The sequence below is a fragment of the Cryptomeria japonica genome, chromosome 3 (genome assembly GCF_030272615.1).
Source record: "Cryptomeria japonica chromosome 3, Sugi_1.0, whole genome shotgun sequence".
NCBI classification, from domain to species: domain Eukaryota; kingdom Viridiplantae; phylum Streptophyta; class Pinopsida; order Cupressales; family Cupressaceae; genus Cryptomeria; species Cryptomeria japonica.
The window spans coordinates 434,909,878-434,930,981 of NC_081407.1; positions in this window are offsets into that span (position 1 = coordinate 434,909,878).

Sequence of the window (21,104 nt, forward strand, 5' to 3'; positions counted from 1 at the left end):
CTCTCTCTTCTTGCAGGTACTTCCACCATGTCAAAGCTGCTCCCCTTAATGTTGATTTAGCAACCTTAACCTTTTGAGCCTCTGTCACTCCCTCACACTCAAAGTGGTTTTCCATGCCCTCAATCCATTCCATGATAGTGTCAATGTCCATCCTTCCACTGAAATGTGGTAATCCTTCAAAAGCTTTGGTGTTCAAAGCCTTGATAGCCTTTACAAATGGTTCTTCATTAAACAAGGGATCTGGTTCAGGTATAATGTCATCTATGTCAATGGTTTTCTTGCCTTTATCCTTGGTGTCTTCACCCCAAGGTCCTTGTGTCCTCTAATCAACCGCTTCCTGCAGTTTATCCCTTATCTCACTCATAGCTTCTTCAAGGAGTCTATTCTTCTCCTTCTGCTCTTCTACCTCCCTAGCCAGCTCTGCATTAGTCACCATTCTGCTCTCCATTATTGATTCACCAGTATATAGAGACATACACAGTCCAACAAATCTTTAACTTGCTTTGATACCAATATGATGGGATGGGGTTTGGGATAGACTAGCCTAGTCTATGCTCTTGGATCTTTTCCTTGGATCACTTGGTGTTCTCTACACACCCTAGGGTCTCTAGGACTTCCTTTGCTTGAGGAATCCCCTGACCTTGCCCAATTCCACCCACCAATGAGTTGCAATGCTTCTCTTAAGGTCTCACCTACTCATGAGACTCAAAACCCCTTACTATGGCTAATAAGGGCTTGGATTGTCCTACTACTTCCTAGGTCTTAGCAACGTTAGGACAGGTCTTAAACCATGTTTCACATCCATCCATGTGCCCCCAAGAAGTTACAACCTTCATCCCTCCTACCGATTTCACTATTTTGTGTTTTGCCTACAAAATAGGGGTACAAGGATTAGGACCAATTAGGCCTCCTACCTGGTCCTTTAGGGCTCCCTCTCACAAATGATGCACAAACTACCCAAACTCCCAAAATGGACTACCATTAATTTGGAAAGGGCTCAAAGATTTCTCAGTTTTGGGCCTCCAAGTGGCCGTACAGTGCCTAGGGTGAATTTTGGGGTTTTTAAGGGTTTTTTGAGGGTTTTTATGGTCTGCCTGGGTCACAGTGGATGTTTTGTGTTTTAGCCACCTTTTCTGGATTTGTGGAGGCTCCTCCTTCACACCAGTGGTGCTTCACACACTCCTCTGCACCTCTTCAAAAGGGTGCACTCTCCTCTGACCAACCTTGCTCTCCAAGACCTCTGCAACTTGACCCTTCCTAGCCGGACACTATCCAGTCTCACCTAGGAGTGGGTCTTTGTATGGAATCTTTGCATTTTCAAGGGCCCTGCTTGCATTGAAATATGGTACAAGGTCTTCACTCCCATTCCCCATGGTTTCATGGTGATTCCACAATGGGGAATGGAGTTATGATTCCATTTGCACAAACCAGTCCAAAACTGGACAGTGAGAAGGCAATTTACAAACTATTTACAAACACACAGAACCTGCAAATAAAAAAACCTAGTCCAATTTCTCACAATGAAATTATTTACACCATAGAAGATACTCCACATAGTTTTACACGCAAATCAATCCATTAACTTGCTCGGTTGCTTCATTCAAACTGACTGGTAACCAAGAAATAGTCACAGTCAAGCTTTTCTTACTTGGGCCGTACAATGTCTGACATCCAACCCATTAACTTAGGGTTTGGAAATAATTATACTACCCTCTCCTCGGTCTATGTGCCCTTATTAGGGTTGTCCACACCAAACTAAAAATTTTGGCCTCATGGTGGAAAAGTTGCTTGACAACTTTTAAAAGTTGTCATGCAACTTTTGAACAATTTTCCCAATGTTGCTTTTCTTGACTCCTAGGCCCACATTGGGCCAACCTAAGGACTCCACCATGCTATGAGGGACCCCTAAACACCTCAAATGCACACATACCCCCTATTTCCAAGAAAATCTCAATTTTTGGCTCATGACCCTAAGACCTGAACTAGGACCCTAACTAGGACCAATGAGCACATGGCGCTTTATTTTATATACAATAGCTTCAAAAGAAGCATAACACCAACAAAACAAAGAAGGAGGAAGAGCTTGGAAGGGTGCTCCTACACCAAAAATCAAGAACCCCAAGCACATCTCATGTTCCTCTATCTCCAAGAATCTTCAAGATTCAAGGTGGATCTCACTTGGAAGAGCACTTGATCTTTTAGATGTCAACCTAAAGAACAAGATTGAAGGATATGCCAAGATCAAAATGAATGGAACTAAGATCCTATATAGCTGATCAAATGGTATGAAAAGATAAAATGCAAGATGGAATGCAAGATATGAGACTAAGATTGATTCCAAATTGAAAGCTTAGGTGTGCTAATTGGACTAACATGGATATTTCTATGAAATTGATATACAATGGCTATGAATTAAGCTAGCATGAAAATGTGATTAGCATGATACTATCAACATGATGAAAGCTAAACTAGCATGAAACTAAGATGATCTAAGTGCTTGAAGATGACAAATTAAGCTCCTTGATAACCTGCAAAATGACTATAAGTTTGATGCACAAGATGATGGATCCTAAGATTGAAGAAAAGGGCTCTATTTATAGAGAAAGTAGAGAAATGGATGCCTAAGATTGAGCAATCTTAACAAGGGCTAGGATTGAAAGTTATCAATCAATGAGGGGGATTCAATCCAATCCCAAGTTGACAAATGTCACTTTGAAATGACTTGAGAGGATGCTAAGAAATCATTAGATGCTAAGTAAGCATTAGGGATAACCTCAAGAGATGAAATCATTGGATAATGCTATTATCCAAGAGAGCATGCTATTGTCCAAGAGGTAAACTCTTGTGCAAAGTTGAAGGATGGCCAAAGGGACAACCATCATGGGCTAGGGTGATGTATTGTAAGAGACATTTTATGCTCTTTGAAGACTTTGGAGGTTAACTTGTTGAAAGTTATATAGCCTTACAAGTTTGGAAGACTCAACAAGTTAACTTGTTGAAGTAGGTAAAGTCTTCAACACATTTTGAAGACTTTCCCCAAATTTGGAGAAGTGACCCCCAAATTTAGGGATGAGACATGATTAGAGGAACTTGGCTAACTAATGAGGGGTTAGAGTGGTTCTAGAAGAATATTATGATGCTAATGGAAAATTTAGGGGAATGCAAGTGGAGGGAAATAGGCATTTTAGATAAAATAAAAGATTTATTTTTTAGCCAAAATGGGTGTAACTTGCATGTGTAGGATTTTGCAAGTGGGGGGATTATTCACAAATAAATAATGATTTATTTAAATGCAAAGGGATTTCAATCAAATGTAAATTCAATTAAAAAGGGGAAAAGGGGGTTTTAATTAAATAAATAAGATTTATTCAATTAAATGGCTAAAGGGTACTTAATCAAACCTTAGTTTAACTAATAGGTTAGGCTAGAAGAAAAAGATTTTAATCAAATCTTTAATTTGATTAATAGGCTGATTGGAAGAATAGGGATATTAATTAAACCTTTGTCTAATTAATAGGTGAATAAATGATGATTAAATGATTAAAATTCATTTAATTAGTTGTGCAAGTTTTAGGTGTCTATAGTAACTTGTTTGGAAACTTCATTGGCACTACTAGCCATTGATTCTAGGGTTGTGGCAAGGGATGCATGATGCTCATGCTCGACTGCTTTCAATCTATTCATCAATCTAGTTATTTTGGCAGTGTTTTGTGTTAATTGTTTTATCAAATCCTCTTGTGTCATTTGAGAATGGTCTATTGGAGGAGATGGAGGGTTTGGATGTGGGTTCTCCTATGGGTTTTGCCCTGATTTTTTCAGGAGGTGTGTCTTGATGGGGGGCAGTGTTTTGAGAATCTGACATAAATTTATAACAAAAAAAATAAAATAAAAAACAATGAAATCACATTCAAATTTCAAATAGAAATTTAATCAAATATATAAAATGGATTTAAAAAATTGAGTTCCATATTTGGTGGTTGCCTTGGCTTATATTCGTCAAACCCTGTTCGCGTATTTGTAGGTAGAAAACCCTCCTTGAGCTATTGTTGTGCGTTTGTGGGTGAAAATAATCCAGTTGGTCGCAGTAATTTTTTTATTTATTGTCAGAGTAACGCAAACACATTTTTAGAAACTAAAACCCGTACGCATTTTTAAAAACTAAACCCCACACACGATTCTTTGAATATAGACCCCATATGCGTTTTAGGCTCATTAAGGCTTGGTAAAATGAGCCTAAATGTGAATGGGTTATTTAAAATTTTAAATAACCTGGTCGCATTATTAGTATTTTGACATTTTTTTGGATAGTGTCCACTTTTTTGCACATCATCTTAGTGCACTTACCTTGGGGAGAGACAAAAAGAGAGATAATGTGAGAGGATATAAAGATAGAGATTGGAAGTTAAATGTAAATGATCAATTCCTTAATCAAATGACATGCTAACTTGACCATTACTCCCTAGGGATATGTGTTATCCTTCAATTGCTGGCACAAAACAACTAATCAAAAGTTAGTTCATCTTTCTTTGTCTCTTTCTCTCTCTTGTTGTATTATATGAAGTAAATTAGAAATTGAAATTTATTTTATTATATGAAGTAAAATACAAATTGAAATATATTATTCTACAATAATTGAAATTGTAATTAAACAAATAATTATAAATTAAATTAATTTAATAATTTTTAGTTATTATTTGTAATTTCATGAAGAGATAAATATTAAAATAAATCTCAAATTTAAATCTAAATTAAAAACTATATTTAGAGTAAACAAAAGTGCAGAGTCAAAATATATAAAATCTAAATTTTAATAAAAATAATAATTTAAAATATAGAAAAATAATAAAAACTATCATTAACCTTAATCTATAATAAGTTTATCAAGTTAATAAGAATTGAAAAACGATATTACTATTTTAAGTTTACATAATTTAAATATAAATAAAATATGTATAGAACATATAATAATATCACACTATTAACGTTAATTAAAAAGTAAACTCATTATGACTACTAATAACTAAAACATCGGTAAGGTCCTAGTAGAAAATAGGAAAATAGAGGATGAGAAGAGTTAACCATGTTAAAAAAAATTAATAATATAACATAGTTAATATAAATATATAATTTTCTAATATAATAATTGTGTAACCTAGAAGAATGAATGGAGGAGACCTGCAAGACTACATTAATCTACCATAAAACTCTCAAATCCTACAGAACATCCAAGATTATCAATGAAACAAAATAAAAGAAGCAAACTAAAATCAGTAAACCTCCAATTGTTGTCTCATTGTGTCCTATCACCTTTGATCTTGCTTGTTGATGTGTTGCTCTCAGATTGCACAAATTCCGGTTTTCAAAATGACAATAGATGAATGGACAGTGGTATTTGAATGCTAGATGTAAGCTAAATATTATATGCAAAGATATTATGCAACTATATGAAAATCTAAGCTAAGCCAAAGGCACACTGTAAACTGCTAAATTGCTTTGATTTCTCTAAAATATCATGATTACAAGATAACGACTAGTCTCAAATTGTTGTGAAAATGCATCTTTTATAGACTTTGCATGACCAAAATCCTATGTGGCAAAGATCAATAGTTGAGAGTAAATCTTGACAATTAGATGGCTATGAGTGATTGGTTAGAATGTGAGAGAGAAAGGAGGAAGTTGTTCCTCCTACACATGAAAGATGGAGGAAAAGGTCGAAGAGGAGTCCAAGTGGCGACATGCTCGCATTGGCCACAATTGGAAACCCCAAGAATGTAGGATAGTTGGAGATGATCTCGGAAATGCAAGACAAGTGGCTATTGACTAGGGTGAGGTGGACAAAACCTCCTTCAAAGATGTAGAAGTAGTGGAGAGAATATAGGGAGTAGGAGGACAATTGGATTTTTCCTCCCCTTGACTAGGAATAGAAGTTGGAGATTAAATGTAGCTAATTAAATAAATAGGAAAAATTAATTTATGTAGCCACATATAGAAATGTGTTGTCAAATGAGATGATGTGGAAAGAAAATGATGTAGAAAAGATATTTAATTAAATAATTTAGAATTATTTAATCAGGGAAGACTTTGGAAGCATAATGAAAATATTTAATTAAATAATAAATATTTAATTAATAAATTGATTCGACATAGAAAAATAGGACTTATTGAATTAAATAAATAAAATTTTCAATTTATTTATTTAATAAGAGAAATCATTAAATAAATAAATAAATATTTATTTAATTAGTCATAGCCATTTTTAAGTGTATACAATCATATTTGAAAATATTTAATAATTTATATATTGCTAAATTAAAATATTGTATGTAATAGTAAACAAATATATTTTATTTAAATAACATAATGCATTTGGCTTTCTCAATTAAGAGTTGGTTATAGGACTAAAGAGATAATGAGAAGTGATAGGGCTAGAATCAAGCAAAGCTCTTTTTCCCAAATTCAAAGACAATGGGATTGCTTGACACATATGTTATAAGGGTGGGGTTTCTCAATATCTTTTGAGTACGAATGGATTTGATGATAATATTTCCATTCAGTTGCTACTTCCTGAGAGAAACGTAGAGTGAAGTTCAAGGGTATCTCCTTTGAAGTGAATGAAGATGTGATAGCCAAAGCCACAGGTCTTCCCACTAAAGGGAGGAATTGGAGGAAACAAAGCCATGTTGTGGACAACAAAATCTTGGCCTTGTTCTTAAAGGATGGGGAAACTAGTTAAATTACATGGTGGCTTTGACCGAGAGATACCCACATCCCCTTGGACCAAGTATGCCTCATGATCATGAAATTTCTCCCTTGGAGGTAGGTTTATAGTTTACTATTATTACCATCTTCCTCTGTTGAACTTTTTCCACCACAATGCCTTGATTTTCATCCCATTCTTTCTTCTCAATTCCCTTGAAAGTCCATCAAGGATGCTTTGGAAGCCGCAAATAATTCTAATAAGAAACCCATTCTGCTTCATCAAGGTCGTATCTTCAGGCTCTATTGGTTACACCTTGTGCTATGCCCTTCCAAAACCCATTGCTGTTATTGAGGTCCTTATGCATTTTGAGTCCCCTCTAGTGGCAACTATTTTGGGCTATCTTGGTAAAAGAAACAATGAACACATTAGAATCTTAGATGTTGGCAAGACAATCATTAAGACCCCTTTCTCTACCTTGATGAATTCTAGCCTGGCCACCCCTAAAGGTGTTAAAACCACTCCTCTTACTTTTGGACTCTAGTTGGTGGCCATTGGAGAACTAAAACACTTGGTCACCTCTCCATCTTCTGGAAAATAAGTTAAAAAAATCCCGCTTGCTAAAAATGCAAAGCTCTAGCTCCGCATTAAAGAAAGTGAGAGTGATGGGGAAGACAATGGTGGGGGAAACACCAATCCTCATAGATCCAATATGTTGGCTAGTAAATCCAAGGGCAAATCTATGAAGGATATGGAAACAAATGACTCAATTGAAGACTCTAATGAGGTGGAGGTGATAGATGAAGATGTGGATGTGACTTTGGGAAATATTGCTAGCTCCAAGAGTACTCTAGTGCCCCTGGACTTGACTGAAGGTGCACACTTATCAAAAGATGAGACCCTGGATGAGAAGATTTGCTTGGCGAAGGAGAGTCATAACTGTGTCAAATGTGTTGCCATTGTAGAGGAATTGGTTGCTCTGAAAGTGAAAGTGTTGGACCTCAAGAATAAGATGTTTAACATCTCTAGGTTCAATTCCAAAGTTATGTATAGTTTGATAACTACCTTGTGTTTGCTTGTACTGCCTGCCAAAATACCCTAGAGAAACTAAGCATCTACCATACTAATGGAGATAATTCTTTTTTAACATCCTTTAACAACTAATGCAACTCATAACATCTCCATCTAATTACATTCATTAACCAATTAACCATTATGAAAATGCATCATTGCACATTTCATTAATTTACGCAAGCGGAAATAAACAAAAACAACATTAATCTTTCCCTAGGGTACTTCAACGCCATTAATTAATTAACTATCATAATGACATCCTACTAAAATGACAATCACATTCCATTCTAACTTAATATATTATATCCATTTCCTAACCATGAGATATGCAATCTACTATGATGTTTATCCAATATGATATGTGTACTATTCTAACATCTTTCTAGCATGATACATTTAACCATTTCAATGCAAGACTAACCCCCTTAGATCAAATGTGTTTTAACCCAACATTTCCTATCTACGTGCTCTTTATCCTTTTCCCATGATAATGCAATCCTAATGCATAGGTATATTCCATATTTACTAATCCATTTAAACATACTTCAATTGCATCTAATTTCCCAACATGACCATTTATTTTAACATTAATTCCAAATGCATAATGCAAGAATCTTAATGCAATATTATTACTTAACAATCCCTTACATGCAATGCATAATTTCCTTTCTACCAATGCATATACATGAATCATTCATCCAATCATATTATCTAACATTCTCATTAATACTAATCCATTCATTAGGGTTCCTTCTCATTTCAGTCACATCCTAGTCATTTCATAGAATTCAATTTCAATCAATACAATTAAGGCATAAGATAAATCCATTCCATTTTATTTACCATTACACTTAAGGACATTTCTTCCATTCTATAAGTACAATGTGATACATCATATAGTCTTATTATAATCCATGACATAATCCTAAATTCCAACTACTACCTTCTTACAATTATAATTACATAAAATACATCATGAGCATAGCTCTTCCTAGTACAAGATCCCAACTACTACATACAAGAATAATACATTACATGAATTCCATCATATTCATTACATAAATTTTCTATAAGGTACATCCATAATCATCATGAATAATAATCCACATCCACACAAGAAGAATCCAAGAGAACATCCCAATGGCTAAAAAGCACCAACCACCCAACCATGTGGAACCAAAGGAACCACCCACATGCTAGGAGATGACACATGGTCCCAACACACACTCTAAAGCTAGCCTGACACCTATAAACAAAGAGACTAATCAAACAAGGACTCTCATGAAAGAACCAACACAAAACAACAAGAATAAACTCCTAAAGGCGTACAACTCAACAAGACATAAATGCAACCAATAAGGCATTATCATAAATCATCAAGGGAACACATGTAGGGGTGGAAAGTCATCACATTCCATCTTGAAAACATAACAACACAGGGTACTAGCTTGATGGACATGTGGAGCCATCTGAACCTATGAGAGATCAAGAGAGAATGACTAGCCATAGCAATGGCCTTCTCATGCTTATCCTAAAACATCCTCCCTAGGATCAATTCATGAGGCTCACATCAACTTTTATCTTTATAAATGAATCTAACTACCCAACCCATTAATTATTAGGTTATCACTTATTTAAAAATCATGGTAAACTCCCAATTTGCCCTGGCGGTCTAGACTTCATGCATCCTTACAAGGAACCTCAAGCAAGCCTATCTCTGGTGACCCTAGTCATTACAAGGAAGCCCGCTCCACCTAACATGGCCCAACAATAAATCACTAGAGGCTTTAAACCATAATGAAATATAAAAATTTAAGATTCATATGTAGCCAAGAACATCCGCACATAATTTTAAAACATACACAAGGCTACAACAACATCAAGTATGACAATGAGCATTTTGGCCAACAAAAGGGCATAATAAAGTCATCAAATCTGTTGTCAATCATGAAAATAAATCCACAAGAAGGCCAACTCACTTTCTGGTCCAAAATAACAATATATCCAACTCATCAACCATGACATATCAACATGGAGAGAGTGCAATACAACCACAATAACGTAGGAAGACAAATAAGCATAAAACCATGTAAAACCATCAAATCTGATCAAGACCAATTTTGAAAAATCATCAACAAACCTTAATCAAGCCTCTGGTACTAAAATCCAATTGGAAAAATTAATCAAAATAAGTAAAACTGTGAAAAACACATAAATCAGACAGGGTCCCGCATTCACACAATAGGTTAGCGCATTTACACAATAGGTTAGAGCATCTACACAATAGGTTAGCACATTTACACAATAGGTTAGGGCATTTACACAATAGGTTAGCACATATAAACAATATGTTAGCGCATTTACACAATAGGTTAACGCATTTACACTAACAACACAAATACAAAATTTTCCACAAAAAACTCATAAAACTCTCGGCAAAAATATAAAATCAAGTCTTTAATAAAAGGGCTCGAAAATCATATAGAAAGAGTCACCCAAAAATAAGGAATAAGAGGGCACAAATGAAATAAAATATAACCAAGTATAAACCAATATATATTAAAGTTTTCCTCATGGCAAAACTCACAGAGAAAACCAAAAAACTCTACAAAACCTCCCAACAATCTAGCAAAACACACACACAAGATAATCACACTCAGGAAGGGGATTTTTAAGCACCCCAACAAACGAAATAGATTCACAGAGAGAAAATATGATCTGAGAAAAAACATACAGAGCCGTGAACGACATTCATAGGAAAATGAAAAATATATTTTCCCAACAAACCAAATAAAGATCATATAATATAAAGTTCTCTCCCCAATATTATTTTGTAAACTATATTAAAACTATAGAATATGGAAATATTATTTCAACCCATCTCCCGCAAACAATGTGCAGACACAAAGCATACAGGGAAGCCATTAAAATCAAAATTACAAAGGAACAAGGCTCCAACCTATAACCCATGTAATGGAATGTAGTTGTTGAAGAGCTCCCCACAAAGTCAAGCCAAAATCCAACCAAGCTCCAGCCAAAACCCCAGTGCAAAATCGAAAGTTCAAGGGAAATACTTGCAAAGAAATTTTTTAAGAGAATAGCCAACCCGGAAAACATCATGAAAATGAAAATAAAAACCAAACAATAACTAAAACCCTTGCCTCCATACCGACCAATCAAAATATTCGGTTTTCAATACATTTTACCAACCCCACCATATAATATAATTTTACCTCTGATTTCAAATTCAACCAATAAGAGTAAAGGGTAGGTAAGGTAAATATAAAATGTGTTTATACAACCAAGTGGGGGAATTATATTATTATTTTATTTTAAAGTATTTCTACACCCTACTTCACTAAAGGTCAAACTTTACAAATATACATAAGATATAAACATAAATAATCAAATGGGGAAATTAAATAAAATAAACCAAAGGCTCATAAATAAATAAAAGAACCCAAAAAATATCAAATATCAAATAAACAATTAAACCATAGGCAAATAAATAAATAAATAAATAAATAAATACCCCAATAAAGATTAAACCATTAATATAAAATAAAATATTAAACAATCATAAAATCAATAAACATTCATTATTAAATAAATATAAATACCAAATAATTAAATACTCGAAACTAATAAATTAAATACATTAATATAAAAATTATTAGATATAAAACCACACATCAAGAGTCACATAATTAATCTAAACATACTCAAATAAATCAACTATCTCTAACATACTAACAACACCAAGAAGACCAAGCTCACTAATTGACATGGGAAATTACGCCAAGACGCTAATGACTTATAGTGAACAACTTAGACCTAGAGTATGTGAAGGGAACTCATGTCATCTCCAAACCACATAAGCCATTGGAATTAAAGACATGCTCAGATCTGTGAAGCTAGGTGGAGTCGATGCCTGGTACCTACAAGATCTTGCAACCACAAAACGACAATACGACATATACATATACATATATAGAACAAGCAAGTGATAGAGAATCACAACGACACATCCTGCTCGCAATGAGTAAGTGGATCATGTCTATCACGAAGACAATCAAACAATAGTCAAACACATCTCATAAATATCTCATCAAATGTGATCATGAAATAGAGTTAGCGTAATCATAATGAACATCAAATCCATGATCAACAAAATCTATCAATGATCCATCATATATTAAGCATATGAAATCTATCAAATACATATATCCATCAAGTCACATGATCAATCATCATAGGATCGTCATCATATAAATCATCCAAATAAGCATATGTCCAATAATGTATAGCATCAATAAGGAGTAACTGAAACACATGAGTAATCATCATTAAATATAATCTAGATAAGTCTATCAAGCATGAAATAAAAGTAAACTCTAGTCAAAACAAGTCAAGTCAAGGATGGACACTACATCCTCCTCCCTTTGCCTAGGCTTACTCCTCGAAGCCTGAGAACAAATAGGGGTATAACTCTCTCATTCGCGTTGCATCCTCCCATGTAGCTATAGAATCATCATTTGGATCCCACTGGACCTTTACCTACTTGATGCCTCGATCTCTGAGGGACATATTTCTATGTTGAAGAATGTGCACAGGCTCCAAATAAAGCTGCCCGTCCTCGACCTGAAAGCATTCCAGTCCAAAACATGCAAAATATCAGGATGATATAACCTCAAAACTGAAACATGAAAAACATCATGGATGCAAGACAAGCTAGGTGGCAAGGCAAGGTGATAAGCCACATGAGCAATCCTCTCCAAAATCTCTAAAGTAACTACAAATTGTGGCACCAACTTAGAGCCTTTTCCATAACAGATCACTCTTTTGTGGGCGAACTCTCAAAAACACCTTGTCGCCAACTGAAAAATGCCTATCTACTCGGTGTGCATCCACATACTTCTTCATTCTATCTTGTGCGGCCATCAAATGCTCTCTAATGCGAGCCACCTGGTCCTCCATATCCTGTAACATCTCTGATCCAATATGCACCCGCTCTTCCAAATGGTCCCAACTCAAAGGTGTATGACATGGCCTACAATATAATGCCTGATAAGGAGACATACCAATAGAGCTATGGTAACCATTATTGTACGCAAACTCAACCAAATAGAGGTAATCCTCCCAGTGAGATTGTTGATCCATCACGTACATCCTCAACATGTCCTCCAAACTTTGGTTCACCCTCTCTATCTGTCCATCTGTCTTGTGGTGATAAGCTGAACTAAAGTTCAATTGCATCCCTAAATCATGCTGGAGAGTTGTCCAGAATGCTGATGTGAACACTAGATCATGATTTGATATGATCTGCCGAGGAATACCATGCAACCTCACAACTCCCTCCAAGAAAATCCAAGCTACTGTCGTTGTTGTATATGATGATTTAATTGGGGAAAAGTGTGCTACTTTGGTCAACTTGTCCACGGTGACCATAATAGCATCATGACGACGTGAAGACATGGGCAAACCAACTATAAAATCCATGGAAATAATATCCCATTTCCATCTTGGAACCAAATGTGACTGTAATAATCTTGTAGGATGCTAATGCTCTGCCTTCTCTCGCTGACACTCTAGGCAACATGACACAAAATTTGCAATATCTCTCCTCATATCGGACCAGTGATATATCTATCTCAAATCTGCATGCATCTTCTTGACACCTGGATGTGCCAAGTAAGGTGCATGATATGCCTCTGACATGATCAAATATCGAAGACCATTTGATGGTGGAACATAAATGCATCCTAAATGTCTAAGAAGTCCATCTAACTCAATTGAATAACCTGCATATCTGCCCTCAAGAGCTTTACCTGCAACAAATTTTGCAATAATCTCTTGGTACCACACATCTAAAGGAAGGGCATTGAGAATACGGCTCCACAAATCCACACTAAGAGACATTTCTGAAATCTCATGCCTCTTGTGGCTCAATGCATCCGCTACCACATTCTCCTTACCCTGGATGTATCTCACCTCAAAGTCGTACTCACATAAAAACTCCATCCAAGGCCTCTGACTAGCATTCAAATTCGGTTGCGTGAAGATATAATGCAAACTATGGTGATCACTGTGTAACTTGAATTGATGCCCAAGAAGAAAATATCTCCATCTAACTAAAGCATGAACCAATGCCGCTAATTATAGATCATGGGTGGGATAATTCTTCTCATGATCTTTAAGTTTCCATGACTCATATGCAATCACACGACCATCCTGCATCAACAGTGCTCCTAGACCCTCCAAAGAAGCATCTGTACATACCACAAAATTCCCCAAAAGATCTGGCACTACTAGAATAGGTGCACTAGTCAAATGCTCCTTAAGGATCCGAAATGCTATCTCATACTGTTCTATGAAAACAAACTTCTTCCCTTTCCTTTGAAGATAAGTGATAGGATGAGCTATCTTGGAGAAATCCTAAACATATCTACGATAATATCCTGCAAGACCTATGAAACTGTGCACCTTGCCCACATTAGTGGGTGTTGGCCAATCAATAATATCTTGTATCTTTGAGGGATCACCTATGATACCCTCTCCTGAAATCACATGACCAAGATATCCCACCTCTGTCTAGAAGAACTGACACTTTGCTAAATTGGCATATAATTGATTCTCCCTAAGACACTACAAAACATGCCTCACATGATCCTCATGCTCCTCAACTGATCTTGAATAAATCAAGATATCATCCAGAAATACCAATACAAATCTATCCAAAGATAACTTGAATACACCATTCATCAAGCTCATGGAAACCGATGGTGAATTCTTGAGACCAAAAGGTACCACTGTGAACTCATAGTGGTTATATCTAGTATGAAAAGTTGTGCGATGAATGTCTGCCTCATGAATCTTCAACTAGTGATACCCAGACTTAAGGTCAATGTTGGAGAAGACCTTTACATCCTTAATCTGATCAAACAAGTCATCTATCTGAGGCAAAGGATATCGGTTCTTCACTATCACCTTATTAAGCTACCTGTAATCAATACATAATCGAAGATATTTGTCCTTCTTCTTCACAAATAACACAGGTGCACCCCAAGGGGACAGACTAGGATGAATAAACACATTCGCCAACAACTCCTCCAGCTGAACCCTCAACTCACTCAACTCCTGTGTGGTCATCCGATAAGGAGCCTTAGAGATAGGCTCAACTCTTGACACCAAATCAATCCTGAAATCAATATCTTGTTGAGGGGGCATACCTGGAAAAACATCTACAAACTCCTGAAGAATGGGATGCTGATGCAATAAATCCTCTAAACTAACTCCCTCATCCATATCCTTCACTCTAACTGCAAATAGAAGACAACCCTTACGCACACACCGCTTCATCTACATAGCATAAATCATGCGAAGAGAGACAGGTCTCTGAATACCTACAATCTCCATACTCTTCCCACTATCATCCACACACCACCCTCTTACCTCTGCAATCTATCTACGCTTGGTGAGATCCAAGCCAATCCATACCAAGAACCACATCATAAAATCCCAAAGACCATAACTCAAAGATCCACATAAGTATCGAAATATCCCAAAACTAAAGGACAACTGAGCACAAGGGAATCCACTACCACCTTGGATCTGTAGCTAACTCTACCTACCACCTATCGTCTTTCTTTGCTGTAGCAAGCCCTCATCGCTCTACTAGAAAAGGAGAAATACAAGAATTTGATGCTCCTGAATCAAATAACACTGATCAAGAGATACCACCTATCACACCTGATGTCTCCACAATGATAGCTTGATGATCAACCTGACAATTATCAACTGCCACAAATACATGATGAGACCTACCTACATCTCCAATTGTAGGCTCAGAAATAGATGGCTTCTACTACCCTGACATCTATGAAGTACACCAAGGATAATGAACGACAATATGTCCTGGCTGCCCACAAGAAAAGCAATCTCTCCTATCAAAACCTCTACTCGTTGGAGTAGCACTCGACTGCTGCACACTACCTCTACTAGAAGCTGGCTACGAACTCTATGTTAGTTGATGCTGAGAAGGAGTAGTCCTCCTATCATGCTGTCGACTACGACTCCTATCAACTTAAAATCTAGCACATCACGCAAAGTTCTTCCCTTGAGAATGCTTCTTCTTAAACCACTGACCACTGCGAAAAGAACAAGGATGGCTCCTAGCAAAACTTGAAGACTGCTGCTGAGAACCTCTTACAATAGATCATGTAATGGGTGCACTAACTGCCTATCCTCCTGTCGCACCTCCTGAAGCTAAGTCAATATTCTCCTCTCCTATCCTCTCCTTCTCTACAACTACCTCCAAGGTCTTAGGTTCATGCATCATAACCTCTCCACTGATATGATCACTGAGACCTCTCACAAAGTGTTGAATCAACACCGACTCATCATCTTCAATCCCAACATACTGTCTAATCTCGAAGAACTTGCGGTCATACAGGTCCACCATCATCCTCTGTTGTCTCAAATCATGGAACTCATTGGCCTTCCTCTGCCTCCAATGCAAATCTAGTATGAAACTGCTCTAAGAACAACTCCCAAGAAATTGTCGCTATGTCCAAATGAAACTTTTGTTCTTCCATGTACCACCATGTCATCCCAAAATCATGAAGGTTCATAATCGTGTATCTCGCCTTGGTGTTACTACTACACGGGTGCATATCAAAACACTACCCAAGTCCAATAACCATGTCTTTGCCTCCATGCCACTACCTAGGCCATCAAAAGTAAGAGGGTGAGTCCTCATCAAATCTCTCATGTCACTAGCTGCAAGCACCTCCTGATCCACCTCAACTCTCCTCCTAGGAGAACGTGAACACTCTCTCTCTTGATGCTCCGAATGATGAGATCTCTCATGCTGGCTCTCCTCCTATCTCATTCCTAGATGACCAAGAAGCTCCTAAAGCACATTCACCAACTACGGAATCACATCATCTCTAGGCTAATCTTGCTGTTGCTCCTCATGGTGTGATTCCTCAGAAACCTCAAGACGAGGATTCCTATGAGTACCCATGCGACCAACATGATGATGATCTCTACCCCTAGCAAGCATCTTGTCTAAGAAATACACAAAAGAAAACTATAAGCTAACCACCTATGGAAACTATAACAAGAGAATAAATAGCAGGGATAAAACCGCTGGGCTACCCCATTGTAAATGCTAACATGCACAATGGGCTAAAATGGAACTAGAGTACCCAGTGTTTGAACATGGGCTCTGATAAAAGATGTAATTCCCGCTAAAATACCCTAGAGAAACTAATCATCTAACATACTAATGGAGATACATTTTTTTTAACATCCTTTAACAACTAATGCAACTCATAACATCTCCATCTAAATACATTCATTAAACAATTATGAACATGCATCATTACACATTTCATTAATTTACACAAGCGGAAATAAACAAAAACAACATTAATCTTTCCCTAGGGTACTTCAATGTCATTACTTAATTAACTATCATAATGACATCCTACTCACATGATAATCACATTCTATTCTAACTTAATGCATTATATCCATTTCCTAACCATGAGATATGCAATGTACTATTATGTTTATCCAATATGATATGCATACTATTCTAACATCTTTCTAGCATGATACATCTAACCATCTCAATGCAAGATTAACCTCCTTAGATCTACGTTCTTTCTATGCACCGAATATCAAATGTATTTTGACCCAACATTTCCTATCTACATGCTCTTTATCCTTTTCCCATGATAATGCAATCCTAATGTATAGGTATATTCAATATTTACTAATCCATTTAAACATACTTCAATTGCATCTAATTCACTAACATGACCATTTATTTTAACATTAATTCCGAATGCATAATGCAAGAATCTTAATGCAATCTTCTTACTTAACAATCCCTTACATGCAATGCATAATTTCCTTTCTACCAATGCATCTACATGAATAATTCATCCAATCATATTATCTAACATTCTCATTAATACTAATCCATTCATTAAGGTTCCTTCTCATTTCAATCACATCCTAGTCATTTCATAGAAGACAAATAAGCATAAAGCATCAAATCTGATCAAGACCAATTTTGGGAAATCATCAACAGACCTTAATCAAGCCTCTGGTATAAAAGTTTAATCAAAAAAATTAATCAAAACAAGAAAAACTGTGAAAAACACATAAATAAGATGGGGTCGCGCATTCACACAATAGGTTAGCACATTTACACAATAGGTTGGCACATTTACACAATTGGTTAGTGTATTTACACAATTGGTTAGCACATTTACACAATAGGTTACCACATTTACACAATAGGTTAGCACATTTACAATAATAGTGCAAATACAAAATTATCCATAGAGAACTCAAAAAACTCCCGACGAAAATATAAAATCAAGTCTTTAACAAAAGGGCTCAAAAATCATATGGAAAGAGTTGCCCAGAAACAAGGAATAAGAGGCACAAATGAAATAAAATATAACCAAGTATAAACCAAGATATATTAAAGTTTTCCTCATGGCAAAACTCACAGAGAAAACTACAAAACTCTACAGAAGCTCCAAACAATCCAGCAAAACACACACACAATATAATCACACTCAAAAAGGGGATTTTTAAGCACCCCAACAAACCAAATAGATTCACATAGAGAAAACACGGTCTGAGAAAAACATACAAAGCCATGAATGACATTCACAGGAAAACCAAAAATATATTTTCCTAGGAAACTGAATAAAGCTCATATAATATAAAGTTCTCTCCCCAATATTATTTTGGAAACTATATTAAAACTATAGAATATGCAAATATTATTTCAACCCATCTCCCGCAAACAATGTGCAAGCACAAAGCATACATGGAAGCCATTATAATAAACAATACAAAGGAACAAGGCTCCAACCTGCAACCCGTGTAATGGAATGTAGTTGTCGAAGAGCTCCCCACAAAGCCAGGTCAAAATCCAACCAAGATCCAGCCAAAACCCCAGTGCAAAATCGAAAGTTCAAGGAAAATACTTGCAGAGAAATTTTTCAGAGAATAGCCGACTCGAAAAACATCACGGAAATAAAAATAAAAACCAAACAATAACTAAAACCCTAGCCTCCATACCAACCAATCAACTATTCGGTTTTCAATATATTTTACCTCCCATTTCAAATTCAACCAATAAGAGTCAAGGATAGGTAAGGTAAATATAAAATGTATTCATACAACCAAGTGGAGGAATTATATTATTATTTTATTTTAAAGTGTTTGTACACCCCACTTCAATAAAGGTCAAACTTTATAAATATACATAATCTATAAACATAAATAATCAAATAGGGAAATTAAATTAAATAAACCAAAGGCTCATAAATAAATAAAAGAACCAAATAAATATTAAATATCAAATAAACAATTAAACCATAGGCAATTAAATAAATAAATACCAATTAAATAATCAAACCCCAATAAAGATTAAATCATAAATATAAAATAAATATTAAATAATCATAAAATCAATAAACATTAATTATTAAACATAGTTGTAGTCTTCATCAACCTCCTTATTTGGTGTGGCTTTTCTTTGGTGTGGGTTCTACTATGCTTGATCACAATGTTTATTTTGACAGGGTGTCTGATTATGGTTTCATTTCTGCTATGTGGTATCATTCTAACTAGTGGTTGGAGAATTGTGTTTCATAGACAGGGGTGGTTTAGACTGGTGTTTTTTTGGCAAAAATGGATATGCATCCTTCGGTGATCATACTTTAATCTTCCTTCTATATGCTTCTATTGGGGGCTTCCTTTATATCTAACATGGCTTATGTAATTGGGATGGGTTTTTTGATGTACTATGCCAATGTGCATTTGGTATTGGGCAGAATAGGCTTGTGTTACTTAAGCAATACTAAAGGGTTTTCTTACTAGTTCTTTCCCTTCTGTTCTTTTTGAACCAGACACTGTAAATTTTTTTAAAATTTAATATAGTTCAGTGGTTCTATCCACTTTTATCAAAAAAATAAAATAAATATAAATACCAAATAATTAAATACTCGAAACTAATAAATTAAATACATTAAAATAAACATTATTAAATATTAAACCACACATCAAGAGTCACATAATTAATCTAAACATACTCAAATAAATCAACCATCTCTAACATACTCACAACACCAAGAAGACCAAGCTCACTAACTAACATGGCGAATTATGCCAAGACGCTGACGAATCATAGTGAACAACTTAGACCTAGAGTATGTGAAGGGAACTCATGTCATCTCCGAACCACATAATTCATTGGAATTAAAGACACATTCGGACCTGTGAAGCCAGGTGGAGTCGATGTCTGGTACCTGCAAGATCCTGCAACCACAAAATGACAATACGACATATACATATACATATACATATACATATACATATACATATACATATACATGTACATGTACATATATAAAACAAGCAAGTGATAGAGAATCACGATGACACATCCCGCTCGCAATGAGTGATGTAGAATTGTCTCTATCATGAAGATACTCAAACAATAGTCAAACATATCTCATAAACATCTCATCAAATGTGATCATGAAATAGGGTTAGCGTAATCATAATCAACATCAAATCCATGATCAACATAATCTATCAATGATACATCACATAGTAAGCATATGAAAACCATCAAATACATATATCCATCAAGTCACATGTTCAATCATCATAGGGTCATCATCATATAAATAATCCAAATAAGCATATGTCCAATAATGTCTAGCATCAATAAGGAGTAACTAAAACACATGAGTAATCATCATCAAACATAGTCTAGATAAGTCTATCAAGCATGAAATAAAAGTTAACTCTAATCAAAACAAGTCAAGTCAAGGGTGGACACTACATTGTTGTAGAAGAAGGTCCTGGGTTATGATGTTTCTAATGGGGGAAACTATAAGGAGCTCTTTAAATTCCTTACTGAAGATTGGGGAAAATGTTTTCTTAATTGCCTGTTATTCATTTTTTGGTAGCTTTTGTTGTAGTTTTATAAACTCTAATACAATTTTTAATTCATTTCACTCTAGTTTAGTTTATGTTTTTGATATTTTATCTGGACTATGTTGTTGTTAATGGCTTGTTAATGTTGCCTTTGCATTGTTTGTATTTGAGGGTCAACACCCTTGTTTTTCTGCTTAATATATCAAAAAAAAATTATGTTTAAAATTTAGTTCCTTTGGTATTCTACATAGGTTTCTAGCATCCTAATTTTGATATCAAGTTATATAACTAGTTACTTTAAGAATATCTAAAAACCATGCTAGACAATATAAAATTTTAAACAATAAGACACAAA